General features: G+C 47.2%; 1 pseudogene; it reads right to left on the bottom strand.

Annotated features, from left to right (window-relative positions):
- Window positions 1-5,959, bottom strand: part of LOC115317389 — a 60,089-nt pseudogene extending 54,130 nt beyond the window's left edge.
- Window positions 5,960-16,503: the final 10,544 nt, after the last annotated feature.

Raw genomic sequence — 16,503 nt, 5'->3', positions numbered from 1 at the left:
GCGCAGCTCTTGAGGAGGAGGAGTGAAGGGTACTGAGGGTTATTTGTTCTCAGGGCGGAAGGGGGGAGGGGGGGGGGGGGGGGTGTCGCATGACCTCGGGGGGGTAACCGGCAAAAAAAAATTTCCGCTAGATTTAGCGGGGAAATTTTTCCGCTAGATTTAGCGGGGAAATTTTTCCGCTAGATTTAGCGGGGAAATTTTTCCGCTAGATTTAGCGGGGAAATTTTTCCGCTATTTAGCGGGGAAGTTTTCCCGCTGGATTTAGCGGAGAAATGTTTCCGCTAGATTTAGCGGGAAACTTTTTCAGCTAGATTTAGGGGAGAAATTTTTACGCTAGATATAGCGGGGAAATTTTTCCGCTAGATTTAGCGGGGGAATTTTTCCGCTATTTAGCGGGGAATTTTTCCCCCTAGAGTTAGAGGAGAAATTTTTTTCGGTAGATTTAGCGGAGAAATTTTTCCGCTAGATTTAGCGGGAAACATTTTCAGCTAGATTTAGCGGAGAAAATTTTCCGCTAGATTTAGCGGGGAAAATTTTCCGCTAGATTTAGCGGGGAAATTTTTCCACTAAATTTAGCGGGGAAATCTTTCCGCTAGATTTAGCGAAGAATTTTTTCCGCTAAATCTAGCGGGAAGATTTTTCCGCTAGATTTAGCGGGGAATTTTTCCCGCTAGATTTAGCGGAAATTTTTCTGCTAGGATTTACCGGAGAAATTTTTCCGCTAGATTTAGCGGGGAAATTTGTTCCGCTAGATTTAGCGGGGAATTTTTCCTGCTAATAGCAGGAAAATTTTTCCGCTAGATTTAGCGGGAAATTTTTCCCGCTAAATCTAGCAAGGAAAATTTTTCCGCTAGATTTAGCGGGGAAATTTTTCCGCTAAATCTAGCGGGAAACTTTTTTCGCTAGATTTAGCGGGGAAATTTTTCTGCTAGAATTAGCGGGGAATTTTTTCCGCTAGATTTAGCGGGGAATGTTTACCCATAATGCACCGCGCGGTTACGCCGACGGCGACGGCGACGGCGACGCCGACGCCGCTCAAGCCGGAAACGGGCCCCTAAGAGCTGCGCTCTAAAATGTACACTTTGGAAAAGTGAGCACCCTCTAGTGGGTACAGCGCTAATGATCCGGATCCGCCATCGTTTGGGAGCACTCTGAGCATGTATTGGACACGAGAGCTGCGACAACGTTCGACGAGAACAAGGCTCCGCTCGTGTCGAGGACGGGTCTTGCGTTAGCACACGGCGAGGACTTGGATCAAGTCACGGGCTTTGTGTTCAAACAACGGCGGCCACCGATGTAGGCTGTTGCAATATCGAAAAGGGGCTTTTAAAGCCGGAATCGCTGGTTTGTATATCCATCTACTCTCCTTTTATTTTACGAAGAGAAGAGTTGGTGGTCCCACGGCCGTAGCAATAATGCCCCGTGGGGGTTGTGCTTAAAGGCAGACCTACAAGATCATTTTCCGCCGGAAGGGAAAATCCTCCCCGCCATCTTTCCCTTTCCTCCTCTCCCACTGCTATCTTGACGGTGGGGGAATTCTTTTGTAGGTGAATCCTGGGGCTGGATAAGCCGGGATAAGATCTCCGCCTATCCAGCTCCTACAAGAGGAGTCCCCGGCCGTCAAGATACCGGTGAGAGAAAAGGGAAATGGGACTGGTGGTGAGGGGTAATTTCTTACCTTGCGGAAGAAGGCTTTTGTACCTTGGATTTTCAGAGTGTAAAACGTTTTAGTGCGTGCTGTTTGTTTAATTTTTCTTTTGGTATTTATAGCGGGACTGAATAATGGAAAAACCAACCCGCGACAGACCAGACCCGAACGAGACTCGCAGTTCCGGTCCGACCAGCATTTCGCGCCGAACGAGGCCCCCGGCCCCGAACTTGGAACCCTGAAGTCCGGAACCTCGTGGAAGTCCCTCGGCTCGCCTTCGGTCGTGGCAGAGGATTTCGCCGCCACCGTCGACGTGGGCTCCTTGTAAAAGAAAGCTGCAGAGAGCAGACAATGATTGCCTCGGCACTACATATTAACACGGTGTTTACAAACAAGTTCACAAGCTCACACCTTGTGTGAGCACTGCCCACGCGTACAAAATCCAGATTCGCGTACGTCTGCGCATGCGCGGTACCGACAGCAGCGCCGCTGCAGTGGCGTGACGTCAGAGTTGAGTTGGTGTCAACAATACTAGATTCGCTCAGCTCTGGAATTTCCGCGGTGGGGTACTCCCCCTTAACCAACTCCCGCCCACCTCCCATCCTTTGAAAGCCTCGTAGATTTTTGTTTCAAAACTGTGTTCCATGGAGTACGGCGAAACGCCACCTAGAAGCTGTGCTTCAAAACATGTGTATTCAACAGAATACACAGCAGTTACCACCGCAGCCGTCCTCGAAACGGGAGCGCGTCCAACGACGGAAGGCGTGCCTCTGGGGCGAGGGGGGGTGGCTGCTTATGGAAGCAGCGGCAACGAGGAGGTCCATAACTGAGATATCTTGTAACGTTGGTTGGTGTATTGAAGAGCATATCCTTTAAACCAGGGGTCGGCAACATTTTCTCTGCATCAGGCCAGATTGCCACGAGACGGAGACGGAGGGGGCCGAATGGAAAACGGGGAGAGGGGGGAATCAGCTTACGAAAAGAACGATATGACGCACAGCGACCTGCTATGCCCTGTGCTGCACGCTGTACCTTGCGACGCTCTCGGGGGCCAGGTTCAGCCGACATTATTTTTAAGGGAAAACAGTTATGATTCATACATGCAAGAGCCCACACAAACTAAAAGTTGCAAGTCCAATAGACCATTCCCGAAAGTCAGTCTGCCCACCCTGTGGAGAGCCAAACGTACGCTCCAATGGCGCCGCAACAGAGCTTCTGCACACCAGAAAAAGTGAACGTCCTCTAAAACAGAAAGCGGTAAGCATGTTGGTCCTTTTACGTTACCTTCCATTCACGAAGTTGAGGGAGCTTCATATAGGCGAGCATGATCTCCTATCACGGCCATTAGAGTGGCAATATTTGAACTTTTGGGGCTGCCACAACGTGACTCTGACTTGTGAAAATGGTCTATTTCTCTTTGTAATGATGGCCTACAAGATTTATTCTCAAATTCTGACCATTCTTTTTTTTTTTCCGAAATCTCCACTATGAGCCTCTATGTTTAACAGAAACCGTTAAAGTTGAAACGTTACAAATCTGCGAATTTGACCAGCGTATGCTGCATATGGTGACCTTAATTGTTGCTTCTCAAAGCATCACTTTGGTGCATAGCAACTGCGGATAGGTGATGCATACAGTGAACGTGCATAGAAAACTAAACCGCTGGGGTACTGTTTCAGAATACAAGCGATTACACAAGGTCTGGAACCAATCATATTTCTTGCGCCATTAGTACTTGAAAGTATGTGTCTGTGTCTGGGTGAGGGGGGCGGCTTTCTAGTAGCGTGCCAAGGGTCGGATTTTTGACTGTCCGTTGGAACTCATGCGAGGCGTTCAAGTGCCGAGCGATGGCGCTCCATGAGCACATTGGAATGCCGTCCGAGGATCTTAAACCCAAGTCACGCTTATTCTGACCTGTCTTTTATCGGCTGCTCACCACTCATTTGTTTTATCATCATACGCGAGCGAAACAAACGCCAGGGCCCTACTACACTACTGCTGCAGCAATAAGACGCCAAACGCCTCCAACATGGCACCAAGGCACTGATGGCAGACGATAATGTAGGTTTCGATTTCGAGGGTAGACGGAAGTGACCTCATCGTCGTCATTACGGATGACGTCATCAGTGACATCATTGATGACGTCATCGGCATCCGCATCGTCATCATCACTGATGACGTCATTGACATCCGCATCGTCATCATCACTGATGACGTCATCTGTGACGTCACTGATGACGTCATCGGATCGTCATCGTTAAGGTCACGTGACCCCCCGAGATCACGTGACCCCCCCCCCCCGAGGTCACATGACCCCCCGCCTTCAGTACCCTTCCCCCCTCCTCCTCAAGAGCTGCGCTCTAATTCGGCGTTACAGGGAGTTGTGAACGGCTTTCATTTTTTCTTAAGCTTTTATGATAAACACGCGAAAAGACAGTAGTGGGTAATTTAATATAGCTCGTTATTTAACGTAGGGACATTGCAACTAGCATGTTAGCAGCGAGCAGGTATTTCTTTATCGATCAGACAAAAAAAAAGATATTAACAAAAACGAGAAAACGATCGCTTTGGAAATCTACAGACCATCATCGTCGTCCCGCTCGGACTTGGTGGCACCTTCTGGTGAGTTTGCTGCGTGAACGCCACCGCTGTTTCTGTCAAGAGGTCTGAAAGATAACGGTACTTTGGTACAGTTAAACCATGGAATTATTTTCCTTGTTGTATTTCGTTTTACTATACTCTGTTTTATTTTGGGTCAAACCGCAGCCGACTCTAGGATCGGATGGAAACAATCAATAGCAGCTTTAAACATGACCCTCTCCGTCTTCGCACGTTTGCCATCGACTAAACCAATCACGCAGAGTAAAGGCGGTGTGACCCTGTGCTTGATGGATTAGTCGGGGACAACGAACGTACAAGACGACGAGCACTATGGCGACGCAATTTGAGGCTGCTTGGTTGGCTCCGTGGGGTTCATATCGTCGGCTCCGGTTGCAATTATGTGATACGGAGTATATTGCTCATAGCTGGCGATGTCGTGAACTTTTGTCGAACCAAAGCTTCGACAGGTTCGGCGAAACTTCTACCTTTATTGCAATATTCGAAACATTTTGACTTATGGCGATATAAAGATAATAAACGTTTTTATTATCTGTAAGATACTTCGGGAGGCGTTATTATTCCAGTATGCCTTGAGCTCGGGGCCTCGTCCTGGGCCATCGCAATCAGATGTAGGTGATCCTCGAGGTCGGAGCTGGTCAAGGCTCTCTCCCAAAGCTCGGTGGTGTTGTAAGGGTTGGGGAGATCTAGTGCTGTATGTGTGCACCCACCTACAACATGTGTATAAGAAACTCGGGTTTGCCGCAGAAGCGGCATTGCGGGAAAAATCGTGTAGGGGCTACGAGGTGATTTCTGGGAGGGTGGGAGAATGTGTTAACCTCTAGGGCACGGAGCAGTCTCGCCGGATCTTTAAGTAGTGACTTGTGTTCGGAAGGGTATGTTCTGCGGGTTAGTTTATAGTGTTTTGTGATCTTTTGGTACAAGACTATGGAGGCGCATCCGTGCGGGCTCGGTTTCTTCGGCATCGGCTCGGTGGGTCAAATTTGGAGCTACGAGGTTGGCGATCTCGCTGCCAGAATGCTGTGCTGGGCGGGCACCCAGACGCTTTTATGATTTGCCTCGTGGGCGGCTTCTCGTTGATGATTCGGAGCGTGTTTGTATGAATTCGTCCAATATCGAAGTAGCGACACGCCTGCCGAGAGTCGGTGACGATGACTTCGGCTTCGGTGTGGGTTAACGCGAGGGTTATGGCCGCCTCCCCGCGGCTTGGAGGGGGCTGTGTAGGGGGATTACAACGCTACACCAATGCTCGTTGTTTACGTTACCGGTGGCTGTTATGGCTGCTCTTCCGGGGTAGGACGCCGCATCCGTGTATCCTGAGGAGGGTTGACTTCCGTACTGCTCGTGAATGGCCCGTGCGCGGGCCTCCCTTCGCTGCTCGTGGTGCGCTGTTCGAATGTTGTGACGTAGAGAAGGCACGGTGATGTTGTTCCGGATGGCATGGTGTAGGCTTTCAGACTGAGGAAGCGTGTGAAGGAGCGGGGCCAATAGCACCAGGCGTGAGATGATAAATTTCCTCGTTTCCGTGACCATCAACCTCTCTCGCTGGTTGGAGGGATGTGCCTCGATCAACGTTTGGGCCGTATTGTGCACTCCTAGCCGTAGAAGGCGTTCCGTGGACGGGCTTATCGGGAGACCCATGGCCTGCTTGTACGACTTCCTATTCATTGGGTACATTTGTTTTAGTTCCATCGCGTTGATAAGTGCGTTTGGGATGGCATAAGTGTTTCGGAACACAACGAAGGCTTGGACAAGCTGGAGTTCCTCGATATACTACCCCGAAGGAGGAGCAGAGTTCTACATTTGATTTCCCCGCACCGGCACCACTGCTATTCGCCGAGGTCGATCACGTGAGCAGCAAAGAATCCAGCACCGTGCAGGCAAGCCACCGATATGGTTCCTCCGCCGACGTTTCACACGCCCCGGCGTATGTTCCCCTGCTTCCGCCTCCTTCTCCTCCTTTTCTCTTTCCCATGCGCGGCGGCGGCGCGCGCGGTGCTGCGTTTTGCCGAATTAAGTCACGTGACGAGCAAAGCATCCAGGACCGTGCAAAAAATCCGGCGATACGGCCACCGCCGAGGCTGAATGCGCACCTCTGCTACCGTAGGTAGCTATATAAAGGAACTCTAAGACAAGCCGAAGTGCGTCCGCCTGCCCCAAGCCTCTTGTCGTAGTCTCAATTTGCCGGATCACACGTGTAGCTTGGCCTGCAGTAGTCTGAAGCTTGTTCCCCTGAATGGCGTTGGTGTGATCCGCCTCGAAAACCATTTCCAGTATCTTCGCGCTCTGGGACGGGTCGATGGTATGTCCATCCAGGTGTATTTTGATAGGTGTGCCTGACGGGCGCTTCTTTCGCGGTGAGACCAGGAGTAGCTCTGACTACTGGGGGGGCACAATTTAGGCAGCATGACTTAGCACTGTCATTCACCACGTCCGCCGCTTCTTGCAGACGGCTCTCCATTGCCCCGATTGACCCTATGGACTACCAAGTGGTATTACCGTCTGCGCTTTTAAATTTTATACGTCAGGCACTTACTCGCCCACTTCGCCACTTTAGTATAGGCTATGCTGGGTCGCCTGGATGCTATCGACGAGGGGCGGAAGACATATTTGGGCTACATTGAACAATAGAGGGAATAGTACCGCTCCCTGTATTGTGCCGCGTCCATCGAGTAGGAAGGGACGCGTGTCTTGATGCACGACTTTTATGATGGCTTATACATCTGATAGGATATCTGTGATATAGTAGTATGTCCTGGTTCTACATATCAGTATGTTCAGCCTCGGTAGGACTGCTGCATACTTGACGTTATGAAACGCACCTTTAATATCCCGGGCGAAGATGACGGTGAAGTAGTGGCGTGTCGCTGGTTCGATCACCTCCCCTTTTAGCTAATGCACGATGTCTTGTGTCGAGAGGGGCGGACGGAATCGCACTATTGTTGTCGTAAGTTACCCCGAGTCCTCCAAGTATGGTTTCAACCGGTAGAAAATGATGTGCTCCAGAAGCTTTCGAACGCACGAGGTGAGGGAAATGGGCCGTATAAATTCTCAATGGCTGGTGGCTTGCCTGGCTTTGGTATGAGATGGACCTGCGCCATTTTCTTCTCCTCAGGAAGTATTCCTTCTCTTAGTACTTTGTTCAGGTGAGAGGTAACCCGTATAGTAGTGAAGGGCTGTCAAGATTGACAAGCGCCTTATTCGATATTTTGACTATTTTAACGACTGTGTGGCGTCTCAAGCACTGTATTGCCGCAGTTACTTCACCGAGATTAATGCCCTCGTCCAGGAGCTCGTTTGGGCGGCCGGCATAGGATGACAGCGGGTCTGATGGCTGTGGGGAGAAGTACCGGGCTTTAAGGGTCAAAAGGAGGTCTGTCCCGTTTTCTGAAAATTAGGGGATGACTCAGGATATGTTGTGGTTCTGATTCCGTTTTACTGCTGGCTGGGTTGATGATGTATTGCAGCAACTTCCATGTCTTGGAAGTACTTAGCGTTCTTCTCAAGCCGTCGAAAGAGGGATGACCAATTTTGTTTTGCAGAGCGAAGCGTCGTATTTTGATGACTCCGCTGTGAGTGGGGCGATTCACTTGCTGATTTTACGATTTCATCGTTGCCTTTGCAACCACTTCACTAGGCTGCATGGGGCCTCCAACATCTGTAAGAGACGGGCGTCGATGGATGGAGTTGAGGTGAACATTCGTAGTGTGTTGGTGTGCACCGTCACATCCTGGTGGACCTGGATGATCCAGTATTGCATGGAGCGGCGGTGTTCGCTGTCTTCGTTTATTGGTCTCTTTGTCCTTGTCTCCAGCAGATTGGCCCAATCCGTGCCTATTCTGTTGTTGTATTCGAGCCCATGGAAGCTGATGGCGAGCAGCGCGTGATCGCTGCCCAGGTGCTCTTCCACGTTGGTCCAAATAGCTAGGGATGCGCTCCTGATGGAGGGTTAGGTCGGGACTGCTGTTCGTTGTGACACACTCTATAAAAACCAGTGCGTCTACTTTCCCGTACAACGCTCGTAGAGCTAATCACCGCAACTTACAGAGGCTTCTCTGCGAAAGACGATGCTGAAACACAAGTTTAGGCAAAAAAAAAAAAAAACACACTCTGAGTTGTAACATTAAACAATGCACAACGTCATGCTTGCATTGCCTAATGTCACAACTCAGACTGCTTGTTTTTGTCTAAACGTATGTTTCGGCCATAGAGTTATTACAATAAACGCTAGAGGCTCAGCTGGCGCTAGTGTCTATGGGACTTCCAGTTGAAAATTGAAGCAGACAGCATGCAGTCTAGATTTCCAGCCTCCCTGTGTATTCCTATGCGAAAACGCGCGTGAATGTTGTCTCCGCGCCGAAAAATAACATGAATAACTTTTGTAATTTCGGTTGTACCGGATAGTATATACATTTATGGGTATTGTGAGAGTGCAATTGCTTTGGTTACAACATTTTTCTTTACTACTGAACGATGTTAAACTTCGCTCTATTTCAGGCCCAAACCTCTGTTGCAAGGAAGCTATGTAAAAACGAACGACGATTCTAAGCAAACTAACGATTGAAAGGAATGTAGAGTGTGTTCAAGGTTTGCTAGCAATTCGGTGGTGCTTATATGTTGCTAATTGGCCGTCCTGTCATTGGATCAAAATGACTCCGTCGTGCATCTTTACGATCGGTTAAAAAAACATTCGAACGCAAAACATAAAGCACGTGAACTACGAAAGGTGTGTCTTTTTTATTATTTCCTATGTCGGGCACTTTTTATCGGGCACCTGCTCTCTGGCTTCTGCAAAGATTTGGAGCGTGCAGGTGAGGGGTGACGATTTGAATTACCAGAACAAGCATCTTCGCACATATTCATGAGCAGGAATAAAGCAGTACTTATTTATTGCAATTCAGACTATATTACGTTGCATTCCATTTATTCTGATCGTCTGAATGCACAAAGAGTTACTTATCCAGTGTTACTGCGTAGTTCTTGCCGTCTCTGTTGGTTTTCCACGTGTCCTTCGTTCGTTTGGCACGTATATCCCCCATGCTGGAAAGCGTCAACGCCGTGTTCGAGTGTCTGACAGTGTACATAAATACACGTACGAAACGGTTTTGGCACCGTTTTTCATGCCACGAATTTCAAATAAAAATGCTGTAACTGACCAATTATTTCGTCTACGTGACTGAGAAATGTTCCAATGTGCCTAATACGTACAAATTATTTGTGATATTTGCTCTTATATCCGAGCGCAGAAAGGAAATGCACTCGCTTTTTCCCATAGAAATGTATTACCGGAAGTCAATTTCTGACTGCTTGCTGTCTGCTTCAAGATGCACCAGCACACTAGCGCCAGCTGAGCCTCTAGCGTTTATTGTAATAACTCTATGGTTTCGGCATCACCATTCGCTGAGCTGCCTCCGTAAGTTACGGGGATTGTTGCGGGGAGCTGCCTCCGTAAGTTGCGGGGACGCACGGTATTTTTTTTTTCTTATAGTGCACTTGTGCCGAGCTTTGTGCTGTTTTGGGGATCGGTGACGAGTGTAAGGTCCATCTCCTAAATAAGTTTGTGAAGAAGGTTTCCCCTGGGGTTGACGTACGTGTAGTCCTAGATGGGATGGACTGCGTTAAGGTCGCCCACTATTAGCATCGGGTTGTTGGCTGCTGTGTGAGTGGCCTGTTCCAACACCATTTTAAGGATGGCTGGCGGGCTTTTCGCCCGGCAGAATATATTAAGCTGGAACATAGCTTTTTTCTTCTTTGTTGTCTGCGGAGTGACCTCGAGCAGAATAGCTAGCGGTTTAGATTTTTGGAGATGTTGTTGGATTACCACTAGCTTCTTACTAACCAGGGAGTGAAGGCTGTCGCCCGAGTCGGTTTCGTAAGTGACGTATCCATGTAGCTGGGCTTGTGCGTTCGTCTCTTGCAGTTCGATGAGTTCAGGTGGTATTGTTGATGTGGAGATGTATTGTGTTAGTGACCCGTACTTGCTCTTGTAGTGCCGACAATTCCACTGCCGCATCATTGTTTCGCCTCGGGGGCCTGCGCTTAGGGCCTGAGTGTTGACAAGGAGCCATCGTGGTTATAAAATGGAGGTAGTTCTTGCATCATGTGGTGTTCGGATAGGTCTGAGTGAGTTCTTTTCTTCGGGTGCCGGATTTGCCGAGCATCCAAATCTTGCATGCGTTCTTCAAGTCTCGTGATTCGTTCTTCCACCAGTGTATTAAATGGTTGATGTTGAGCTGCAAATTGTTTTTTTCGAGCCGCTGGTTGCTGTATAGCCATGAGTTGTTGATTCATAGTAGCCTGTAGGGACGTTTGAAGGGCTTGAATGGCTCTTGCTGCAACCTCCTCAACCTTCTGGGAAGTGGTATGTTGGGCGGGTAGAATTCCCTGCAGCGTGCTGGGCTGCGCGGTTGCTCGCTGCGATAAAGAATTTGGATTGACTGTGGGCTCTGGCTTCTCTGCCCTTTTGCGCTTCTCGGGGAGTGGTGTTTGTATGTTTTGCGTGGGAGTGACTTTACCCTAGTGCAGTGGTTCTCAAATGGGGGTCTGCGGACCTTTTGGGGTCCGAGAAGTCATTCTAGGAGTCCGCGAAGCCCATGGCCTCATCAGTCAAGCCCGGCGATAAAAGTTGTCTTTTCTTAGATGTTGAAGAAAAGTTCCAATTTTCGGGTGAGTTTTCTCGTGTATATGTCAATAAGAGAAGTCTTCGTCACACTAGCACTTCGCTATATTCATTTATTAAATCATTATCATAATTAACCTCTCTTTTCTTCACCACGAATGGGGTCCTCTATCATCTCTGCCGATCCACAAGGGGTCCGCGAAACATCAATGGCTGAGAACCACTGCCCTAGTGAAAAAGCCATTTGTATGAAAAAAGTCTTGTGTCCAGTAAACACATATGGACCATACGAGATATATAAGAACAGATATGAACCAAGCAAGAACTATATAAGAACCCTTTAAGATATGTAAGAACCGTATAAGATACTTATACGAAACTTTTGACAAGTTTATTTTATGGTTCTTAATGTTCTTATATTTCTTGTATGATTTAAATGTGTGTACTGGACACAAAAATTTCTCGTACGAATAAGATTTTTCAATTGGCTAGTTCTTCCAACTAATCCTTCTTTGAGTGCTGTGAACCCCGTGCGCACGTTAGCGATTTCTGCTTTGAGTGTTGTATTTACTTCTGTGAGACGTGTAATGTATCCCGTGTTTGTGCTAGCTGAGTGCTTACTGGGAAGGGGGTACAAGCTTTGAGAGAGGCGGCCTGTGCCCAGCTCAGCTGCTGTGCAGTCTGCGCTGCTCCTCAGCTTCCCCTCCTAGCACTTGTGGATGGGCCTCGGCTCGGCGTCCTGCCACGGGATGGCTTTCGGATCCACGACGGGGTTTTAGCTTGGAGTCATGCTGGGGGTCCCCCTGCTGCTGCTGTGGTTTCCGGCGGCTGACTGGTGGCAGGCACATTTTAGGGCAGGGTTGCGTTGCAGTCGTGTGATTCCCGCCGCACAGAGTGCACCGGGGGTGGCATTCATGCTGCTCCATCGTTAGTGGGGTGCCGCACTCCGTACATTTTGGTGTGGCCGGAGGGCGCGGGTAGACATCCGCTCTGTGGCCGCTCTCGCTGCAGGTTCGGCAGTGTGGCACCGGCCTTTTGCAGAAGTATGGTCGCAGGAGAAGACCGGAAAATTCGATGTAGGATGGTACTCGCTTTTCAAAAAATGTGATCACCATAGTTGTTGTGTTGCCCATTCTTCGACATGGGAGAGCCCCGTGTCCAGGAGCCTCGATGCGTTGTAGTACCCTTTCGGGCGTGGTGTCGGGGTCGATGTTATAGGTCACCCCTTTATACGAGTATTCGGGGGATACACAGTGGGATGCAATATAATACGCAGTTTCATCAATTGTAATTGTTTTAACTTTGCTAAGTGTCGAGGCCGTTTGTTAAAAGGATGTGCTCAGAACAAGAATTTTTTTTTTTTTTGCGTCTATACGTACTTTGAATCCGGTGGCGCCAATTTGTAGCTCTGCCTCGTGGGCGACGAGGCAGAGCTATAGGCCGTTCCATGGACGAACCGCCAACTTGAAATCGTCCGCGGAGAGTGAGGGTTGTCGGGGCGTGCGCACGACTTATGAAGAGCGTTGCCCGACTTCAACACAAACATATTTAATTTTGAGAAACAAATTATCAAGTAGTTTATTTTATAATTTAAAGAATGACTACCACTCTTTACAGAGTATAAAATTAGTGCAAGTCATAGCGTCACACAAATCAACATGAGCGATGCCGAGATAAATGTACTGCAATATTGGGGTTGTTACAGCCGGCGGCAGTTCGCAGAGATAAGCGACAATATAACCACGTCCTCTCGCAAACAGTCGTTCTGAACGATGACGTCGCAGAAGTCAGCTCACGCTCGAAGGTACTTTTACCACTGCTGATTTAGCCTAGCTGTTCTACGCTTCCCGAATATATGGCTGTGCGGTGCACATGCATTCATCCGTCGTCTCTGAAGCTCGAAATTTGTGAAAGTACTAGACTTTTCTCCAGACACTTAGTTCTACCCAAAGATTATCAAGATTCAAACGCGTCCCTCAAAAAATTAACTTTTAACCACAGAAATATGAAGTAACAAGAGCAGCTAGCAGTACACCACTGTGATATGACGTAGCGTGCAGACCATCCCTAGCGAAAACTAATACGTTTGAAATATATCACATTCTAATTTGAGTGTGTTTGAAGTGCAGTTCATATGTGCAAGTACACGAAAAATAGACCGAAAATAAACACTTTCTCTTTTTGTATTAGTTAGTACTAAATATACATCTGAAAATCTTTTTAAAATACGTCTATTTAAACTACAATTGAAGTTCTCTTCATGCGTTCTGAAATATATAAATACTAAATTAGTAGGCACAAAATACCCTTCACATAGATTTCTTAAAATATGTATTTATTTCTTGCAAAATATGCTCCAACCTTAATCAAAATGCAGCGATCAAAAATATGTGCACAATACTTTTAAAATACCTGGAAATCGTAAATACTGTTGTGTTATACACTAAGTACCTTTTGACTGCAATATTTTGGTAGTTTGACTTAAACTACAAAAGTATTGAAAAGCTCGCCTTCTAGAAGTTCACTTCAGGCAGATGTGGAGTACACTGAGGTGCCTAAATATAACACTTGATTGAGTTGTGCAGCATCGCACTGATAAATCAGCCCAGTTTATGTTATTGTTTCCATTTTTCTAGCCAGAACACGCCTGATAAGTTTCTTGCACACCACTCACAAACGGGGTTCGGGAACTACAACCACAACACTTCTGATGCTGGAAAGCTTCAGCAAGTGCTGTGAGCAGATACGTTTGGTGTGGTTGTGTTATCACAATGTTAGTTCACTGAATGCTTATACTCACCATTGTGCACGATGTGAGTAGTGACTTTAATATAGTGACGTTAACGACCACATTAAATGGTCAACTAGTAAAAAAAAAAGCAAAACAACTACATTAAAGTGAAGAAACTGCCTTGACTCGCTTCGGTCCTGAGTGGTGTTATGCAGAGAAGCAATAACATTTCTTCTAGGAGCCGTTCTTGTGGATATTGTTTTAGCGACTGCGCCGAAATATAATTAGTTGTACCAATTCTTTATAGGAAGAGATATCATCCACAAATTTCAAAACACTGTTTCGCTTTTGATACACTCCCGAGAAGAAGATCGAATACTTGCAGCCTTAATAAGCGCAGAGGTGGTCACCGGCCAAATGATTACCTTCAATATGTAGGCAATATAAGGCTCTAGAGCAGTCAACGGAACTGTTATTGGGCTGTTCAGTGCGCCATGGTGTTTGTGTTTATGTTCGTTCCTTAATGTGTAGTTGTGGGATGTATTTAGTGGTGTCTTCAAATACCACAGGGACATCATTTACTAACAAAATCCGAAATAAAAAAAAAATAAAAATTGCGTAGCCGGTTTTTGAAACAGAAATGGAATCTTGAGGGGGAAGGAACTTATATATTTAGTATACCTAAAATCGTATTTGATTAATATTTATGATATATTTTGAATACCTTACGCTCGTGTTTCGAATGTGGGCAAAATATTACAGAATGAATTCAAAGTGAATATTTATACTCGATATATTTCAACTTCGTTTCAATTACTGCCTCTTTTAGCTAAGGGATGCAATGTCTGTCTTAGGTACTCACTCAAAATCAGGAAATGGTGAGGCGGACACATCCAGGAGAACCACGACAACCGTCAGGGTATTCACTCTCATGGTGCCGCTGCCCTTTCGTTGTGATAAAAAAAGTAAAAAAAAACAGAGTGAGTTCGAGAACGACGCCGACATAACCACGGCTCCCAAAACAAAATATGTTATTAGCGACGATATGTTTAGGTGGCTCTCTCCTATAGTATCCTGTCCTTGACATCACGAGCAGGACAATAGATTGTCAGCTGCGATTTTGCTTGTGCACGTGTGTACAAAACACTGTAGAAGCTTGTAGCTATCGCGTTCTAAAACCTATACCGCCAAAGTTGACAGTCTGACATTCTTCTACTTTCACCAATAAAAGTTACGAGTCATCATGCTCAATACATCACAGTGGCTGTAGCCAATAATAACAATACTAATGCGAGTAATTATTATTACTACAATTATTATTACCTCAATTTGCTCAGCTAGTGGTGTCGGTAAGAGAAGGAAGCGAGACAAGATATGGGGTCTCCGAAGAAAGCAGCGGCCTCGAGGACAATTAAACATCTCAATGGGAAAATGGGGCACGTTTCCAGTAGTCGACGCAATCCAGCTTGATGCATTCGAGGGCATCGTCGTTCCCATTTTCCCGCTGAACATTTGCGAGAATTGAACTTTTGAACAAGCTAGCGGTAAGCTCTGAATCTTCGGCATCTCTTCCGGACCGCTAGCACTACATTTTTGAGGAAACTGAGCTTTCCTCAACACGTAGTTTACTTGTTATTGTTTCTCAAACTATTTTTGCCACTTACCCAAACACGGAATTAGCCAAGGATCTGAATGGTTTCATCGTGTGACTTCTTTCTGAATTTTGAATTTCCAAACTGTAGGTACTCAGTGAGTTCGAAAAAAAAAAAAAAGAAAGCTAAACGAAGATATTGTCTGGATGCTGTAATACATATGTACGCAGCGTTACGTGCTCCACTCTGAGCACAGCCTAATATACTTGCCCAAAAAGAAAGTAGGTTAGTAACAGCAAGTGGAACGCCGATCCCCCGAGAAAGCAGCCGGGTAAGCAAGTGTTAAGTGTGTTTCACATGTAGCGATTTTGGCCCTAGAGCGGCGCGATTTCTGCCGTCGCGGCGCTCGTGCCGCTCAACCGCTGGTGCTGGCCAGAGCGCCACGACGGCAGAAATGGCGCCGCTCTAGGGCCAAAACCGCTGCATGTGAAACACGCTTTACAGTGGCCAATTCTGTTAGCATATAGCTTCAGGAGAGATACTGGGCATCTCAGCCGAGCACCTGCCCTATCGGAATTCGCACTGCCGGTATCCGCAGAAAGTAGTGAGGGAAAAAAATTTAAGAAGATAGATAAAAAAAAAAAAAAATGGTATATATTTTTTTTTGGCGGGGAAGGGGGGGGGGGGGGGGGAGGGGGCTACGCACCGTATTTTAGGAAGTCACTGAACGTCGGTATGGTAGTTATCACTGGCCATCTTTTGCCGCATCCCATCACTTACCGATCATTCAGCCGATTTACTGCATCCGGTCGGAAATGAAAGATAGAAATGGCAGCCTCGTGTAAACTCCATTTCTTCCTTTTCTTCTACAGTTTCGGCTTTCGCTCACAGAGTGAAAAACTGAGGGGGATCGGCGTGTGTTAGCGGAACGCAGCCCGGATCACCTGCAGCGAAAGATCGCGCTGCAGAACCCAGGCAGCCTAGGTTTTATCTCTATAGACGCTTTACAGCAGCTGTGCATGGGCGCCGCCATAAGCGCCCTTCAGTTTTTATTTTCGCTTATATTTTTCACTCTGCTCCATCATTACCACAGGAGGACAGGTTACTGGCATTTAGATACGACGGTGTCTTTTTCCCCAGCATTTGCCTTTGTGGAGGCTCGCCAAAGCCCGCTTCAGTGGTTTGATATCTCAGTAAGACAATAGAAGGTCGGCAATGGCGTCTGTAATCTGGCGCGTATATAAAGCGTCTATACTCCATTTCACCTTATGTTGTACCACCGCGAAGGCTAGAA

Source organism: Ixodes scapularis, unplaced genomic scaffold (genome assembly GCF_016920785.2).
Source record: "Ixodes scapularis isolate PalLabHiFi unplaced genomic scaffold, ASM1692078v2 PGA_scaffold13__105_contigs__length_92229423, whole genome shotgun sequence".
In the NCBI taxonomy this organism is placed as follows: Eukaryota; Metazoa; Arthropoda; class Arachnida; order Ixodida; family Ixodidae; genus Ixodes; species Ixodes scapularis.
This window is presented reverse-complemented; position numbering and strand designations above follow the sequence as displayed.